At 46.8% G+C, this 17,593-nt stretch overlaps 1 protein-coding gene and 1 pseudogene across 4 annotated transcripts in view; one reads left to right on the top strand and one right to left on the bottom strand.

The window, feature by feature from the left end:
- LOC111186741 (guanine nucleotide-binding protein G(s) subunit alpha) overlaps positions 1-17,593 on the bottom strand; it is a 54,271-nt gene that overhangs the window by 20,984 nt on the left and 15,694 nt on the right. The gene's annotated exons all lie outside the window — the stretch shown is intronic.
- The window catches only part of LOC149747522 (uncharacterized), a 30,731-nt pseudogene continuing 13,210 nt past the window's right edge, over positions 73-17,593 (top strand).

The raw sequence follows: 17,593 nt of genomic DNA, 5'->3' as shown, positions 1-17,593 counted from the left end.
GCAGCCCGCTCCGCGGTGCCGACGCGACTGAGTGTCCCCGCTGGAGAGCAGCGCTCCTAAGCAGCCCGATGACGCCCCAGCCTCTTCAGAGGACGGACCCACCGTGGCGGCCCCTATAAACCGAAGGGGAAGCCGAAAAATCGGCCCGCCGGGGACGCGCCCAAACGGGCCGCCGCGCACCCCGGAGGTACAGGCCGGTGCGGGGGCCACGCGCGAGTGGGCGCGGGGCGCGGGGGACGCGGTGGCGGGGGCCGAGGGGGCGCCCAAGGCGGTGGGCGCCGGACCCCGCCTCCCAGACCTGCCTCCCAATTTTCGGTGAGTGGTGTAGCCCTGGGCGGCGTGCAAAGTGTGCGACGGCGGCGCTTACCCCTGCTGCGCGCCTCCTTACCTCCAGCTTCCCGGTTAGCGCGCGCGGGGACCGCCACCCACCCCTCCCTCCCGGCGGCGCGTGCCCGGCGGCGGGTCGTCCGATGAGAGGTGTTATGTGAGCGCGAAAAACGAGCATCGCAAGAGCAAGCAGGCGCCGGCGACTCGAGAGCCGAGTGGTGGTGGCCGGGGCCGCGAGGTCTGCGCCCCCGGAGTCCTCCTGGGCGGGACAGGTGGCGGGTCAGGGCGTCCCGGTTATACGAGGCCGGTCCGGGGTGCCGCGGGGGGATGCTCTGGAACAGATGGAAAAGTAGTTTATTGAACACGAATTTGTTTGAGAATTGTTTAAAGACTTTCAAGTGTCCCACCCCAGCCCTGTCCCATATGAGGATGCGGTACAGCGTGGTGGGTGAAGAGCAGTCACACCAAGTTCTCAACGACTCGGCCGCGGCTCACTTTTCCTGGGACCTTGGTTGAGTCTCCTGGTTGAGCCCTGCGCGTGTCTGCTTGGGTACAATTCATTCAGTCAATAAAAGTTTGGTCCGTGCGGCCCACCTTGGGCCCAGGTGAGTCAAGAGTAGCCCAGCCGTCAATCTAAGACTTGGCAACTGCCTTTGGTGGGTCGCGGCTGCCTGCCGGTCAACCCCAATCCATAAAGTAGTCGTGAACTCTCTCCCCGCCTTTAACTTTCTTTCACTTCGAAACAGTAAAACTTTGGATGTTTGGGGGGATAGAAAGAAAGGAAGAGGCAGCCTACTTGTAAATGGAAACACAGCTAACATACCTAGGGGGTGGGGGGATTGTTCGGTTTGGTCAGAGGCCTTGAGTAAACTGTCCAAATAGTGTTGTTTTCTTTGAAAATAGACACTGTTAACCATTCAACGGGACTGCTGCAATCCCCCGCTTCTCCTCAGTTTGCTCAACTCAAAGTAAGAAAAGTTGTGTCACATGAAGATGTCAGCTATTATTGTTCTTGGCCCCATTCAGTACACCTCTACCCCCCTTCTACAAGGCCTCACTTTATGGACCTGAAAGACAGCGGAGGGCAATTCAAAGCCAGCAGACAACACTTGGAATTAAGAACAGGAAGCGAAATCTTCACGCCAGACCCTCATGATCTACAACTGCTACCTCGCCTGACTGCGGCTCTCAGACTCTCTCGAACTCTGCAGAAAAGTCGCTGTGCTTTGCCCTTTCCTCCTCACATCCAAGTAAGCCAGGTCTTGATCACACTCTGGATATGGTCTCTCCTTCTTACACAAAAATGCACCTTCTTTCGACAAAAACTCAAAGGAACTACCGTTCGTCTAAACAAAAGCCGATAAAAATATTTACCCTATAGACGGGGATGTTCTCCTAGGCAAATTTGACAGTAAGGCTGTTTGCAAAGATCATGACACAATCATTCACCAACTAGACTAGAGACTACCTAAAGACGGGGCCCAAGTTTTATACCTTTATATCTTAAATAAAAACCTGTTGGTTGAATTTGATTAATCAACTGATGGTCATTTTTAAAAATTGGTGAAGACTTATAAGGAGGAGGAATAGGCCAGAAATTTTTGTTCTTCTCCATTTGTTCCAAAGCATCTTTCCTTCCTGCTTCTAATGTGGCAAAGCGCAAATACATCGTATTTAAGAGCAAGAAGGAAAATGGTAACCAATACAACCTCGATACTTATGCCAGTAGCTACACATTACTACAATGAATATAATGAAGGCTCCTTATTTGGAAATCCCTGAGTTGGGTTACCATCTCCCCCCTTTTAGATAAAGATCACACCTGAACTTTGAAAGGAGTGAAGCTGTCCCATGTCATATACTGACATATATTCCAGGCAAGGCACAGTCGGGACTACTGTCCTAGAATGAATAAAGCAAGGTCTGGCTTCAGTCATTTCAACTTCTAACCTGGCAGGCCATCCTTGAAAAAAAAAATTTTGTTAAGTGTAGGTTTCAGCTATATTTTATTATGACCAACCACTGATGGACAAATAAAGCATTTACTTTGTAAATAAACGACAGCAGGTGGAATCAAGGGTTTACAGGTAAGCAAAGGCCACTAAGAGCTCTGAAACACAAGCTCGTTTGTGGTCTGTTCAGCTTTCTGTTTTCACCCGACACAAAGTGAAAGATGAGATTTTTACTTAATTGGCGTGGTGAGCTGATACCGTCTACAGTTTTCAGTCTAGCATTTGACCTACCTGGGCCTTAAACATTTTAATAAAAATTAAAAAAAAAAAAGGCTCTCAGGTTTGGAGGCCACCATGCGTGACCTTTTCATATGAATTAGTAATTTATTTTAATAGGTTGTTACCATTTTAAGCGCCTGGTTTATGCTTTGCGAGTGAGCAATCCATTAGCATAATTCTTGGAACAGTCCAGACTCTAGAGTTTTCCAGTGGAAGGGGCCTCTTTTTTGGCTCAGGGAGAGATGGAAGTTGTGGAAATTTTAATCTCCAGAGAGGGGCAAAGGGCCAGAATGTCCTGGGTGTAAAATGCCTGGTTCAGGTGACTTGCTTCATGCCAAAGCCAGCAAGTTGGGATAATAACACAACTGTAACCTAAAGCACTAGGTCACCTCACGATACAACTTGGTAAAACAGATGGGGGTCCCACCACTATACACAGGGCCGGCCTAGCAAAAGCTCTTTCCAACAATGCAGATTTTACAACAATGGATGGATTCGCATGTCATGTCGGGGTTTGAATTTTGTGGTCTTGTAAGCTTCGTATTTATGGGTGGATGTGTTCCCTGGCTCTTTTGCACCTTCCTGTCTGAGAAAGAATGCCTCGTCTGCTCTTAAAAGAAACGGACTCGTTATTGCTTAGTATCTTGAAAACATTTTTACACTTAATGATGTAATTCAGTTTTTGGACAAGGGTGTTCTTTTTGGCCTTTCATTAGATGGGGTCACTGTAAGATCCCAGAGAAAACAGAATTATAACATTATTTTAATAGCCTAGGAAACAATAAATAGGTTTCCACTGAAACAGAAACCTTAGCTGTAAGGTTTTAATAATAGCGCTTAGCACTTCAATGGTGCTTTCTGTCTTTAAAGCACATTTCGCACTTTATTTAATTAGAATTACTGAAATTGTTGCAAATGAATGTGGCTTGAAGCCTGCACGATACCGATGAGGAAGCAGGAATTGTAAAAAGCGTTTTCCTAGTTCCAGTTAATCCCCGGTGAGAAGGTTCTATTACTTAGGACCATAAAATTCTTAAAAATCTAATGTAGTGATTACCTAGGGCATTTTTTTTTTCCCTTGTCATATTCACTAGTTAATAATGGCAACCACAAAGTAATCCAAAACTGGCATTCAGAACTAAACATGGTGCTCAAGTTAGTAAAACTTCATTTCAAAAGCCCTGACATTAAGGGACTAACTAACTACAAGGCCATATGAAATCTCCCGATTTAATTTCTATCAACTAATTTTAAAAATAATTTGTTTTTAATTTAGAACATACTCGAATCCAAACAAAATATAGGGGCACATTGGCCAATGTGTTTGGACCCAATTTCTTGAGCCAGTGGCTTTGAGATACCAATCAAATGTCTACTTAAAACCACAGTTCACAAAACGAGGGCAGCTGGGACTTCTGTGCCTTTATGGATCTTCCTTGACTTTGACGTGTGGACACCATCGAAGAGAGAAACTTCCTGGTCTCCATGGATGCCCGGTTCCCAGGACGATTAGTGCCCTTCTCACAACATCCCCAGGAGCCCCAGAGTAAGTGGGAGTGGACTTTTACCAAAGCCACCATCTACTTTAAAAGGGGGAAACAATAAAGTAGAGACTACGTGCATTACAATGTTCCTTTTAAAAACTTAAACCTAAATAATATGATACATATGGTAGCCTTGAAAAGATTCTAGATGGATAATTTGGATTAGGGGGCTTACTGACATCAACCACAGACCAATGGACCCACTTACTGGAGATCTTGGGGCGGGGACAAAAAGATGTAAATTTGTTACCACTCTATAGCAGGAAAGTTACTTTTCCTAAACTAAAATACCTTTAGCCTCCCTTGGGGGCAGGATTTCACGAGGACTAAGGTGATGGGAAAGCCTGTTGCTTAGAACTTTTAATTTGGCCTTGAGGATGGGAACTCATCCAGGATGGGGAATAATGCAGGGAGGACTAGTTAAAAACAGGTGCAGGTCAGCTAACTTTTGTTTTTATTTACAAGATGCCTTATTTAAATGACATTTTGATCCAACATCTTACTTAACAAGTACCAACAGGAAAAAACAAAACAAAAAGCAAGTTGGCGCAATCAAGAGAGTCTCAAAGTCCTAATAAGATCTCTGTAGATAAAAGAAGCTCTTTAATTGCTCTGATTTTAAAGATTTTACTGTTTTTTTTTCTTTTAATTGCATTCAATTCTTCAAACTTAGCCCCATATGATTAAGAGTTCAGAGCGTTAAACACTCTGGATGAATCAGGTAATAAATTTCCTTTCATTAAATGCTGCTTTGTGTATACATATATACATAGGAAACAACTGCTAAATACAACTTTTACATCTTGGGGTTTTACTTTATTTACCTACCAACCAAGCATGGGTGACCGTTTTCAAACAGGCTTGCACTTAGTTACTAGCCTCAGTTTGGGACAAGTGAGATTCTGACAGGGCTGTAGGTGTCACCTGCCTTCGTAGCTGAACCCTCCTCTCTAAACCCACTTCCGTCTGCTGTTGGTAAACCCGGAATTAAGCAATTAATGGGACATAATTAGTCACACGTTTAATTTATCTAAAAATGTAGGTACCTTTTCATCTGTCTGTGTTTACCCACACACGTTGAAATTGAAAAACGTGTAATTATAGTTTAGCTCCACCCCTTTCCCCGGGTCTTTATTTTGAGGGGGCACAAATGCTTGGCTCCCAGAGGTTGAAGGGCAGCCTCCTCCTTTGCACGTGGCTACACATAAGTCCCAGCCAGAGGCTGTGCCCGCCACTCCCTCCCTCACTCAGCACTTTATGGAAGGCTTGGCAGCCCGCACAGCCCCCTCCCCGACAAGTCAGGAGCCCACTCGACTCAGCGGAGCCCAGAGGGCACTGTGGCTTCCTAAGGTCTTTGCCGACCTCTGGAAGTTAGGAGGAGAAGACTATCCAGCCAAAGCATCAGACATTTGCAATCAGTCTGGGGATCAGATGAAAAGGAGATGTTTTTATGAGCTACAGACCTCAGCTTTACCCGCACCCACGTCCCGGGGTCTCTGCCCGCCGCCCAGAAAGGGGAAAGAGGCCTCTGCCCGCTTTCTCCAACATTCCTGTCTCTCAGTCGCTTAAGTCTCTACTACCTTCTCAGATTACGGCTCCTTTTGTGCTAATTACACTGAAAAAATTGAAAGAATGTCGCTGACTTTACAAAGAACACAAAGCAAGGCTTGCTTTAAAAACTAAATATAGCCAATTTCTTTCAGAAGGCAGACAACTCAGCTTTCAAATGATCTGTACTATGTGGATTAACTGCAGATGGACAGTTATGAAGACCCAGGTAACAGAAGGGAGGATACATCTAACATGTGTGTTGCTCCGGGGGGGCCATTTACATGAAATCCCAAATCTGGTTAATGATCAACTTTCCCCACCCCACCCACCAGCACTTCATTGTAAATTAAGACTTGCCACAGGGACTTCCCTGGTGGCACAGTGGTTAGGGCTCCGCGCTTCCACTGCAGGGGGCGAGGGTTCGATCCCTGGTTGGGGAACTAAGATCCCACATGCTGTTCGGTGTGGCCAAAACTTAAAAAAAGAAAAGAGAAGATTTGTCAATGATGGCAGACTAATATAAGCTACCATGAAAAAGGAAAGGGATGGAATGCCAATGTGTAGAAAGCTATGTATTACGCAGGTAAAAATATAAATGAAAGGAAAAGAAAGTCTAACTTCTCACTCTGGGAGGCTGTGGCTGCCAGAGAATGAGAGGATGCTGTTTCTGCAGCTCCTGTTCGCCATTATATAAGAAATGGTCTTTTAAAAGGAGAACTGGGAAGTGTCCGTTACTGGCCAAGAAAACTATGGATGACACCCCCGCCCTCCCTCTATGAAATCCTCTAAGGGTTAATAGGTGAACAGTAGCAGCTTGGAATGATTTATTTTTCTAAGGAACATTAAATACTGAATTGCTCATGCTGAAATAATGCCACAGCTGTGACCCTTAGGGCTGAATTTTGGACACCGGCACAAGTGACAGGTGTGCTCGATGTATGCCCAGCTTGGCTGAAGTGATGCCTAACTCAAGTCACCCCCTGCTCACCCCCCCCCCGATTAATTGGTGGGGACTCTGGAGCCAGCCAGGAAAGGGCCTTTTGCCACGGAAGACCATGTGTGCTCAGCCGTCAACAAAAATGCCAGCCTTTGAGGGGGATGGAGGCCCTGCTCCCTGAATAGAAAACAAGAAAATCAAGACAGACCTCAGAAGACAGGGGAAAGAGGAAGTGGGAGCTGAGAGGTCTGATCAAGATCAGACCCTTCTAGGTTTTAAAGCAAACAGATCTGTCCTATAATTGGCTCTTGAAGGATTTTAGCAAACGAAGCAAGCCCAGGATTCTAGGAAATGTGTCACCAAAATTGGTATTATTAGAGGAAGTGGCACAAAGCTAGAAATACAGAGTCTAATCTGTAACATACTAATTACACCTATTTTTATCCCAGGGTTGCAGTGACCTAACACCAAGAAATGAAAACTCTAGAAAACTAGCCCTTCACGTATACAAGACATGAACACCCTGAGGGCAGGCGCCACAGGGCAAAGGTTTCACTGAGTCCTTTAATCTGACCTGGGGTTAGAAATCAGCAGTCACGAAGGTAGCCAACTTTCGAGGGAACTTGGCAACAGTGGAGGAGGGCCAGTGAGGCTCCAGACCAAACCTTGGGAGCTCCGGTATGAAGTCAGCATGCTGGTAAGAGGACAACTCTGGAATGTCAAAGTCCGGCCTGAGCAAAATGCCTACGGGGTGTCCTGGTCTGCAGAGGGCAGAAAGAAAGCTCTGCTGAGCCGAAAAGGAGCCTAGATGAAAAAGCTTGCGTTGGTCCATCCCACCAGCCACACAAAGGCCCTGATGCCAGATGGCTGACGGACAGAGAACCACCTCCAAAAGTTGACAGATCTCCCACTTTGGGGACTGGTTCCAATAAGGATGCTTCTCACTATGATGGCTGAAGGCATCAACCAGCTTAAAGCAGCATTAGGTTTTTTGCTTCCTTATCCTGAAAAGACAAATCTCTACCTTCTGAGTACCAGGACATTTTCATAATTGTACTCTCCGCTTCAAAAAGCCTAGCTGTGAAAGAATCTTTCAAAGGAAGTTGATATAAAACTTAGTCGGGACCCAAAGACATCTAATCTGCAAGTTAAATGGATATTCCATGCATTCATAACCATTCAAAGCATCCTAGTGTCTAGAAAAACCTAACTGACCCCATCCTATCATGATGTTATTATTAACCCGGGCCTCAGGGGGGCGCCCTAGAGCAGGGGAACTTAAAGTCATGCTCAGCCTTAAAAGTGAATTTCTTAAACGGTTTTCTATTAGTTAAATCAGTAATTAGTCTAAATACATCATTTCAGTAATCTGCCATGAGTCAGTTGAATGCAAAATGGGGGGAAAAACTGTGGGCTAACTAGGGTGATCCCCAAGGATACAATGTTTTAATCTTAGATATAAGATAACTTTATATTTCATTTGCCTTGGACATTCTTAAATGTGTTAAATAGATGTGTATTCCTCAACCTGGCATAACTACATATCCTCTAGATTTACTGAGCGTACAGAAGGCAGACAGGGCAACTTTGTGGAAAAAAAAAGAAGAAGAAAGAAGAAAACTAAAGAATAGAACTCTACAACAAAAATGTAGTTTCTAAAATGGATGCCAAAGTAGAAAAGATATTGAGAGAAAAATATATGTGTATTTCAGCAAAACTACAAACACACCAAAACAGGTACCAGCAGCATGAAAACCCCAGGGGAACAAACCAAAAAAATCACTCTAATTTATAGTAACTGAACCCTTGGCTTTACCTTCCTCCCAACACCTGATAATTCTGTGAAATCACCCAGCTGTCACTCTTTTCCTTTTAGAAACATGACACTGATTTGTCTTTATTAGAATTCAGAGGTCTGCTTGATGGGGCCCCTAATAAATGTAAGTCATCATCACTTCTTGACCTTTTTTCCCGGGAAATTCTCGGTACGCGGTTAAACTGCTGAAAACATATTTGCAAGGTTCTGTGACTGTAACATAAAAATAAAGGATCAAGGCTGGGTGGCTTTGGAGGTCTGAGCACATCTGGGCTCCGCCCTGCCTGCACCCCAGAGGGAAAATAACGCAGATCGATTAGAAACAGCATCTGGGGGTAATAGCAACGCTCTGCTTTGGGCTGAGCTGTCTGCAAATAGGAATGCTCTGCACAAGACTGAAGTACAGGAGGGGGTGTGCCAAGGAGCCCTTGCCCCTTCCTCTGCCCCTCCTAGCGTCCCCTTCCTCCCCCACCTGCCTGGCTACTGAGTGCCTTGAAAGAGCAGGAAAAAACCCTGTAGCCCAGAGAGCCTCAATTAGCTATCCACATGAGAAAGAAAGAAAAAGATTGATGACGGAGTCCTAGTTATGGTGACTTTGAGATAAAAGGATGGGGGGCGGCTTTTCCAAGAAACTGAATCATGACGCTTTTTTTTTTTCTTTTTCTATAAAAGCAACACTTGTCGTCCTTATTTGTTCACTGGCTGTACTGGGCTGGTGGTACCCTAAAACAAAATGAGGGCAGGTGGTCTCAGCCTTCACCACATCCTAAGATGGCCTCAGGCACCAGACAAATCTAGACCCTGACCGTGATGTTGCCAAGAGCCTAGTCATAAAGACTCCCCTCTGCACGCCTGCCTGTAAAGACTGGTGTCCCTACCTCCCCTCTACTGCACACTTCAGATGGCCACTGCAGAGAAAGCGAGAGGGTCTATGACATCTTATTCGTGTCCCCTCTACTTCCTCATTCCTCAGAGAGCAGAGGAACGGCTTCTAGGTCTGGCTTCTAGGTCTGTTCCCTCCAATTCCTAAAAATAAGTTTTCCTACAGCACTGGGTTGGGGGGATGTCAGGGTAGGTGGTCAGATAAGCTGTTTCTCAAATATTTGACAAACCGGCTGTCTGTGGACAAAACAACCAGTTGCTTTTCCATGATTGAACTTTCGACCAAATTGATTGGATGCTTTGGTGTCAAGAAGACAAAAACTCAAGTCAAAAAGATCACCAGAATAGGAAATTGTGGGCGACAAAAAAACAACAACAAAAACCAACCAAACAAAAACCATACTACAGTAGGAAGCATTACTTTTTCTAGCAACAAAAATCTGAGTTTTCAGGTTGTGCTAAATGACTCAAAATTCGCCAGTGAAGAGACGGCAGAGAGAATGGATTTTTTAAAAGGTTATACTGTTCCTATTTATTTGGCCTCGCTGCTGCCAGAAAGTGGCTTGGAGCCCTCTTTTTTAGCACTCTATAAAATGTAAATGGTCTAAATTAAGAAGCCATCTAATCTCAACCAATATTAATTCTGACATGAAAAATGAGACCAATTCTTCAAACAGGATTATGAGCCCCACCACCCGACATTAACCGATCACCTCACCCTGTTTCTCAAAGAACGGGATATTTTCCTTTTCCAAAGTGCCTATTTATTTCTAAGACTGGATCAAAATCCTCACACACTTTCCTTATTCCGACATTGAAAAGGTACAGCCTCCTAATGTGGGCTGCTTTGACACCCCCCTCACCCCCAACTCAGCAAGCTTTTTTGTCTTATTTGTCTTTTTTTGTGTTTTTTCCTCCAAACTAAAATCCCTCTAAAATATCTAAACACCCCAACGGTCGTAAGTTGGGATGCTGCCCCTTCCTCCTTGCAGACTGAACTGCCGGCTCCTAAAATTGTTTTCCAAGCAGAAAAGGGAAAACTGAGAAAAATAAAGATTTTTTTCCCCTCATGTTTTCTCCTCAACCGGTCCATTGAAATCAGCAGGATCACGGTTCCTCCGTCTATGCAGCAGGCAGAATCACCGTGCGTCCAGATAAAGAATTTGCCTTTTGGCTGGGCTCAGATGGGGACACTGCAGTTTTTCTAGAAAAAGGAGGCATCTCTGTATCCCTGCAGTACCGCCTCAGCATCCCAAGACCCCTACCCCTTCCCATAAGATCTCGCAGATGTTGCATTTGGCTTGTGAATCCTCTTGGTAAGTGCAAGAAATAAAGTGGCTTTACTCGGAAATGTCCATCGTTCACCTACCGCACAAAGCCCTAAGTCCCTGCTGTTTCATTATCCTCTACCCGGTAGTAATCATCAAAATCAGAAGGGCCTCCAGCAGCACGATGATTCAGTCAGGGGCATAAGGGATCCCAGGAAAATCACGGATTGTTTGGGAGAACTTGCCACATAGAGAGCCTCCCTGGGGAGAGGGGAATAAGGCCCCTCGGTGTTTATTGCAAGGCTGCGGGGTGCTCTCTCTGGGCGACATCACTTTTAACAGAGACATCGGGTAATTTAGTTACACAAAAGCAGCGGAGGTGAGCAGGGTCAGATCATCTCTCCTGTTCTGTCCTAGAGGCTCTCCAGCAGCCTGCACTTGGTGTTTGCAAGGCATGAAGGGGTCCTAAAACGGAGGAGGGGGCTGAAATAATGCACCTTCTATGCCTTTTTGTACCCCCCCCCCCCGCTCCCTCCATCCCTGGGGACCCGCGGGCAATGTGGATGCATGTGGGTGCTTTCTTCCTCACATTCCCAAGCCCAGGAGCTAAGGCTCTTTTCAGCTGAGAGACACTGCCAGCACGAATCCCAGGGCCACCTTCAGGGGCTGTTAGCAGCCCAGTTGGGGGCGGGGGTGGGTGGGGGTTCCTGAGGGCTCAATGTCTAAGGTCAACGCAGGGTGGGGGGAAGGGGAAATGGGTCCTTTCCCTGATTCTCGCTGGAGCTGAAAGAAACTGATTAAATCTGCTTTCCACCTCTTTTCCCATCGCTAAAACGCCGCCTCTGCCCTCAGAACAGCAGCCCCAGGCCTGCAGGGCTCTCTCTGGCCTCCTCTGCAGCTCCAAGGCCCTGGAATGGCCATTTGAACCAAGCACCTGACTTAAAACAAAAACAAAAACAAAAAAAAAACAACCCACCATTTTCAAGAATGAGACGTACGGCCACTGAAAACCCCTCGGCTGCTTTCAAAGCCGATGGAGCAGAACACAAGCTAGACCCCCCCCCGCCCCACCCTCCAAGGCTCGGGGTTAAAGTCACAGCTCACCCCACAGAGGGGAAGGGGGAAGCCGGCACCCAGCAGCTGGCTAAGTTCTGCCCTACCGGCCCTTCCTATGCCCGGCTCACCCCTGCCTGCAAACAGCGGGCCTGACCGGCGCAACGGGGACCGGGACCCAGGACCGTGCGGGGGGCGCTTCCCTCCCTCCTTCAGTGTATACATGAGCCCGCGGTGACAGCCCGCTTTGCACTCCACTCGCATCTCTTTCAGAGCCCCCTCCCCTTCCCCCCACCACAAGCCTCCTCGGTAAAAAACCAAAAACCATCTTGTTCTTTCATCATAATTAAAGTGCTGTCAGGGAAAATGGCATGGCTGATTTTTGCCGCAGCTGAAATGACCCTCTGCTTTCCTCTCCTCTCATTTGCTAAAGTGGTCCTTTCTCTGCCTGAAATCAGGCCCTTTGGTGATGGAAATTTTAGCAGGAAGCAGAGAGTTCTAAGCAGAATCCTAACCTTGGGAGGGTGGGGAGAGAAATCGATGTTTTTGGAGCTGGCCCCTCTGCGGCAGCAGCCTAGGTGCTGCAGGGCTATCCTCCCGGCTGCCGCAGCCCTCTGCTCCATCCACGCCCGGCTCCCTAATTACCAGACATTGTCAGGGGTCGCAATTTTGCCACATTTGGAGGTCGATTCTCCCCGTTGACTTATCTAAAGGGCAGGAGGAAGCTGCTTGGAAGGAAGTAAACAGGTTCTGGATCTGGGAAGATAAAATCCAAGCGCCTTCCTCGCTCGGAGGGAAAGCGTGACTGCATATTTAATATCCTCGCCAGCCTGCGTGTTTGTGTTTGAAATAAAGCTATAACTTAGACGCATAATGAAATGCCCTCCTCCTCCCCGCCGAGTGCTACCGAGCCCCTGGGTGACACTCCTGTCACGGCCACTGCAGTGCCCCGGGCTCTCTCTGGCAATGGCATCTCATCTCATTTTGTGAAAACGTCACTCTGTCCTGTTAGCTATCAGAGAACTTTCTAAAAAGGACATTTCAGGTGAGCAATGCAGTAATGTTTAAGGGTGAAAAAAAAAGAAAAAAAAATTAAAAAGAAAAGAACGAAAAGGAACCCAGGGCCCTGAGTACTTTTGAGCTGTGCCTTTGGAATCCATGACATATTATTCAAACTCGTATCATGTGAGGAATTCATAATATTCATCCCAGCCTTCAACTACTTCGATTTTAAGGAAACATTTCAAAATTAACTTAATTTCCTTTTCCTAAATATCATGCATCTTGGAAAGGCCCCTTCTGAGTTTCACTGGGGAGCTTAATTGGCAGGCTTCCGGGTTTCTAGAAGGGTATGCTAATATCTGGCAAGTCAAAATGGCAATCCAGGCCTCCCTCAATTGAATCATTAGTTGTTAACGCACCTCTGAGTAACTCCTAGCTCAGGTGTGAAACCAACCCAAGTGTCACTAAAGCACCACTTTTTCCTCGGGCTGCAACGCGGGGTGGTGGGGCTGTTTATGTAACACGCCAGCAGCAACCTTGTTTGTGCTGCTTCATTATTCGCTGGCCTGGACTCCTGCCTCCTTGCTCCTTTCTCCTCCCCCCCGACTTTTTTTTTTCCCCCCTTTTTAGAGAAAGCAAAGCAGCTGTATAGTACTCAAATCTTTTATTTCCTGACTATTCTGTGTGTCAGAGCAGTGGACGCTGGAGAAAAACATGGGGCTTGTTATCACCGGCCTGAGCCGGAATGAGTCAGGCACCCGAAGCTTCCATCTGGACCTGACTCTGCCATTCGGATGGGGGCCCCCTCCTACCACCCACTAAGCTGTACCTGGAGAGCTGGGGTGGGGGAGAAAGTCCTGGGGTCACGGGAGCAGGGGAGAGGGAGCCAATTCACTGCACTGGGGGTGCACAGAGCTGGGCTGGGGAGAATGCGGCTCAGGTGTCAACTGCCCTAACGCCCCCTCCCCTGTCTTCCTCCACCGCCTCCTGTTAGAATTCTATTCCACTATTAAAAATGCGACTCTCTCAGCTTCCTGGCCTCGGAGAGCTCTTTATTAAAATGCAAACGTCCCTTAAGTAGCTCCGTGAGCCTCTGCCGGCTAATGGGATTAAGTGAACAGAACACAGCCACCTGCAGGGAGGTAAGGAGGCCTGGGGGCCAGCCCCACCTTCTCAAATTTGCCAAAGGCTCATCCCTGAACAGGCAGAAAGCAAAATTCAGCCTTCCCCGTCTCAGATGTCTTTGAAAGGGGACTCTGTAGCCAGAGCCTGAGTCCCAGCAGTGGGATCGTTTGCTCACTGTAATTCTTGGCGCCCTGGTGGCCCCATCTCTTTCCAATCATTTCTCTTAGGATGGACATCGTTTTCAAGGTATCCTAGCAGAGTGGTCCGGATTCAAGAGAGGAGCATCAGGCCAGCGGTGGGGAAGTAATTGCACATAACTAATTCATTTACAGAGGCAGCCACTTGTAATAAAGGACGTTTTCAAAGTGACTTGGCAAACTGATTTTTTTTCCTGAGCTGGTAAACAAGCTTCGCTTTATGCCCTGAAAATGGGTTTTCCCTCACATTGATTTCTTAGTGTGCCTCTCAGGTGAAGGGCACGAAAATGTCACAAACAAGGAGAAGCCCAAACTTAATAATTCTGTAAACCTGAATTTTACTCGTGGAATCAAACCAGTCCCTGTCGTCTGGGAGTTCCTTCAGTTCAGTAGCCCTCACAAAAGCACTTCCCTCATCGTATAGCTAAAATAAAAATTCTCCATCTACCTATCTGTACACACACATTTTATAAAAATCACATACCATATGCTGAGCATTACAGGAGACCTTTAGATAAAACGACTCTTCCAAGGCTACTGAAGAGATGACTGAAAAGTTTGTGAAAGAAAAACTGGAAATTAAATTCTGGAATTAAGAGAGCATTTTTCTTCCCACAATGACCGGGAATTAATTATACTATTGAATATCGCGGATCTCTATTTGCATTAGGAAACAGGAAAAAGAGGCCCAGAGCTCAGGATCTAAAATGGAGGACGGAAGCTAAGATGGAGGACAGGCCAGGACCTAAGATGGAGGACGGAAGCTAAGATGGAGGACAGGCCAGGACCTAAGATGGAGGACTGGAGCCAAAATGGAGGGCAGCCCAGAAGCTAAGATGGAGGGCCCAAGCTAAGGTGAAAACACTCCACAGCACCTCAGGACTTCTGGCTGCAAACTACAAACACTCCCTCACCCCACCCCTCAGAATACAAACCCTAGACACAGAAGATTCTAAGGTTCGGTGGAAGAAGTTTGGGGCTACCCCAAAGAGAATTCTCAGTCCTTGAAGATCCTGGAAGGCATAGTTAGGCTCCAGACAGATCAGAAAATGAAGAGAGATGGGGCTAAAGGCAGTTCTCTCACCACCCCAGGGCCAGGCCTCTGGAGTCCCTTCTGAAAGCAAGCCCACGCCTCAGCTCTCCCAGTGAGCCCCAGGGCAACACCTCCCGGAGAAAGGCATCGTTCCGTAGCATCTCTGAGGCCCACACTGCGCCTGCAGAAGGCCCGTCCCCGCTGTTGGCATATAACTGTCCAGCCCCAGACTGGCATGGAAATCTGAACTGTATGCCCGTCCAATATCTACAGACGGGTGTTAGTTTTGACCCAAGCAGATCCTTCGGGGTTTTCTGCAATCTCATTATCAGGACTCAACAATAATTTCATGTAACCACTGATTTGCTTTGCTTAACTAAGTTGGAGTAGTGTCAGAAGGCCGCTAAAGTCTGTTTTTTGACAACCTTTCCATCTTTTCTTAGCTGCCATGTCTATTCCCTATTTAATCACCGGGCAGCGACGGTCCACGCTTAACTTCCTGGGGCTGTTATGCTCAAAGGGAGCAGCAATGTCTTATACCTTTATCTTCCCCACGCGGAAGGGCACATATTAGGTGTATATTGAGTGAATGAATGAATAAATGAAAATGCCCCAGCGAAGGCCAACTCACCGACCCGGCAAGGATTTCATCCTTCTGGGAGGCTTGGCAGACACATGAGCAGCTACTGCAAGTTAAGAGATGCTACTAGAAAGGCAAAAGGGAAACAGCCATTTCGACATCCCATTTAACCCCCAAATTAGGAAAGAACTTATCGGTGAGGGAAAATGGGAGCATTTGCACCGAGAACTGGGCAGTATTCCATGCTCTTTGCCAAGCTGGACACAGTCTACTTATGAGGTAAACCTCAGATCTGCCAATAGTCAGAAACTTGAAAAATTAATTCGTGACAACTGTTTTCATTTGGAACCATGATTTCCCTCAATTAGGCATGTCACTTGATGCTAAATTCCCATTAAACACTTCCCAACAACTTTTTCTTTATTTTTTCTGAAGAACAGCCATGACCCCCTTTCCCCAACGATTCTTAAAGGTCACAGAAGGTCCATTTGATAAGCATATTGGTGGCAAATCCCCTTTCCTGACTCTTAGGACAGCAATTGTTTTTCCCCCTACTGGCCCCTAATGGGCAATTTTGCTGGGTTTCAAAGCAATGCAAATTTAGCTCCAATCAATTAGTAACACATTTCTAACTTCTGGGGGCTTGGGAAAAGTGTGAACTTTTCCTGGTGGAGGGAAGTTAAACCTTGAGAACAAACCAAATCCTGGTCAACCTAGCAAACCTCTTCTGCCTCAGTGGGCTGTGTTTTTTTTTTTGTTTTTTTTTTTAAGTCCCGAACTTGGGAGAATGGAGCCCTACTACAACAAATTAGGACAAGACTTTGTTGGGTTTTTTTTTTTTTTCACTTGAGCTAATGAATAAGGCACAGGACACAGAGGCAGCTGACGGAATATTTTCCCCACTAATGCCAGGAAGCTGAAATCTGCTCTCGTGTTGTGCTTTTTTTTTTTATAGCCTGAGAGATTTGCATCTGGGTGTGATGTGCACTTGGGGGCCCCCCAGCACAAAGCAATCAATCTTGTCTCCTGCTGCAGAATCCCCCTCCCCCTTCCTCACTGAATAGAGCTGTCTCCCCTCTCTAATGAACATACCCAGGAGAATAAAACTTGTTTTTCAAAAGTGTGGGGAAGGAAGAAAGGAAGGAAGGGAGGAAGGAAGGAAAAAAAAAGCACACAATGCCTATACTGGGTCTGGCCGGAGCCAAGTTCTCGAGGACGCTAACCTATAAACTTCTAAGGATTTCCTCAACGTCTGAGATGTATACGTAATATACAGGGTGTTTGCTTTCAGCCTTAAGATTTGCTTTGCTTTGTTTTGAGTAATTATCAAAGAACTCATAAAGATTGGCCTTTTTTTTTTTTTAGGTCAAAAAGGTCCAACGGGTGCCAGATTTCTTAAAATCAAACCACTCCGTGGGGTAAGGCTGGTGAAAACACTCGGAAAGTTAGGTCATGCTAGAAGGGGGCTTATTACTAATTAAAAAAAAAAAAATTGAGCTATCATTTTAGGGTCAGGAGAGGAACATTTGGGAAACTGAAAAAGGGCCGACTGTGGGAGAGAGGGCAGTGGTCAGAGCTCAGGGGACAGTGGGGAAGGGAGGTGGGGGCCTTGGTCCTGGCACTCTCCACCAGCCCTCCAGTCCCTGTACTACTTGGTGCGCTCCTGGGACCCACATGGGCCCATGGGGCAGAGGGACGGGGAGGGGGCGATGCCCCCCCCGCCCCCGCCAGACTCCTGGGCCTGCCTCCCCAGTCCTCCAGTTGAGGGCAGCCCGGCTCCTCAGCTGTGCAGGCACTGGCAGCTCTCCATCCTCTGCCTGGGGCAACTTGCATTCCTTGCACCCCATGCCTCTGCCTCGGCCCTTCCAGACTCTAAGTTCCTAGAGGGCAGGGACCACGTCTAGTGTCTAGAGCTAAGTATAGCAAAGGCACTTTTTCTTTCCTTCTCTTTCTCTCTCTCCCCCTTTTTCTCTCCTCCTTCTCTCCCTTTCAAACTTTTCATTTCATCTCTGTGTTTCTGTGGCTCTTTCCTTCCTTTTGTACCTTC

The sequence above is a fragment of the Delphinapterus leucas genome, chromosome 15 (genome assembly GCF_059928025.1).
Source record: "Delphinapterus leucas isolate spDelLeu-1000000601 "Yukka" chromosome 15, BTC_Dleu_Yukka2, whole genome shotgun sequence".
NCBI lineage: Eukaryota > Metazoa > Chordata > Mammalia > Artiodactyla > Monodontidae > Delphinapterus > Delphinapterus leucas.
The sequence above is the reverse complement of the archived record's forward strand: the minus strand, read 5'-3'. Positions and strand labels throughout refer to the sequence as shown.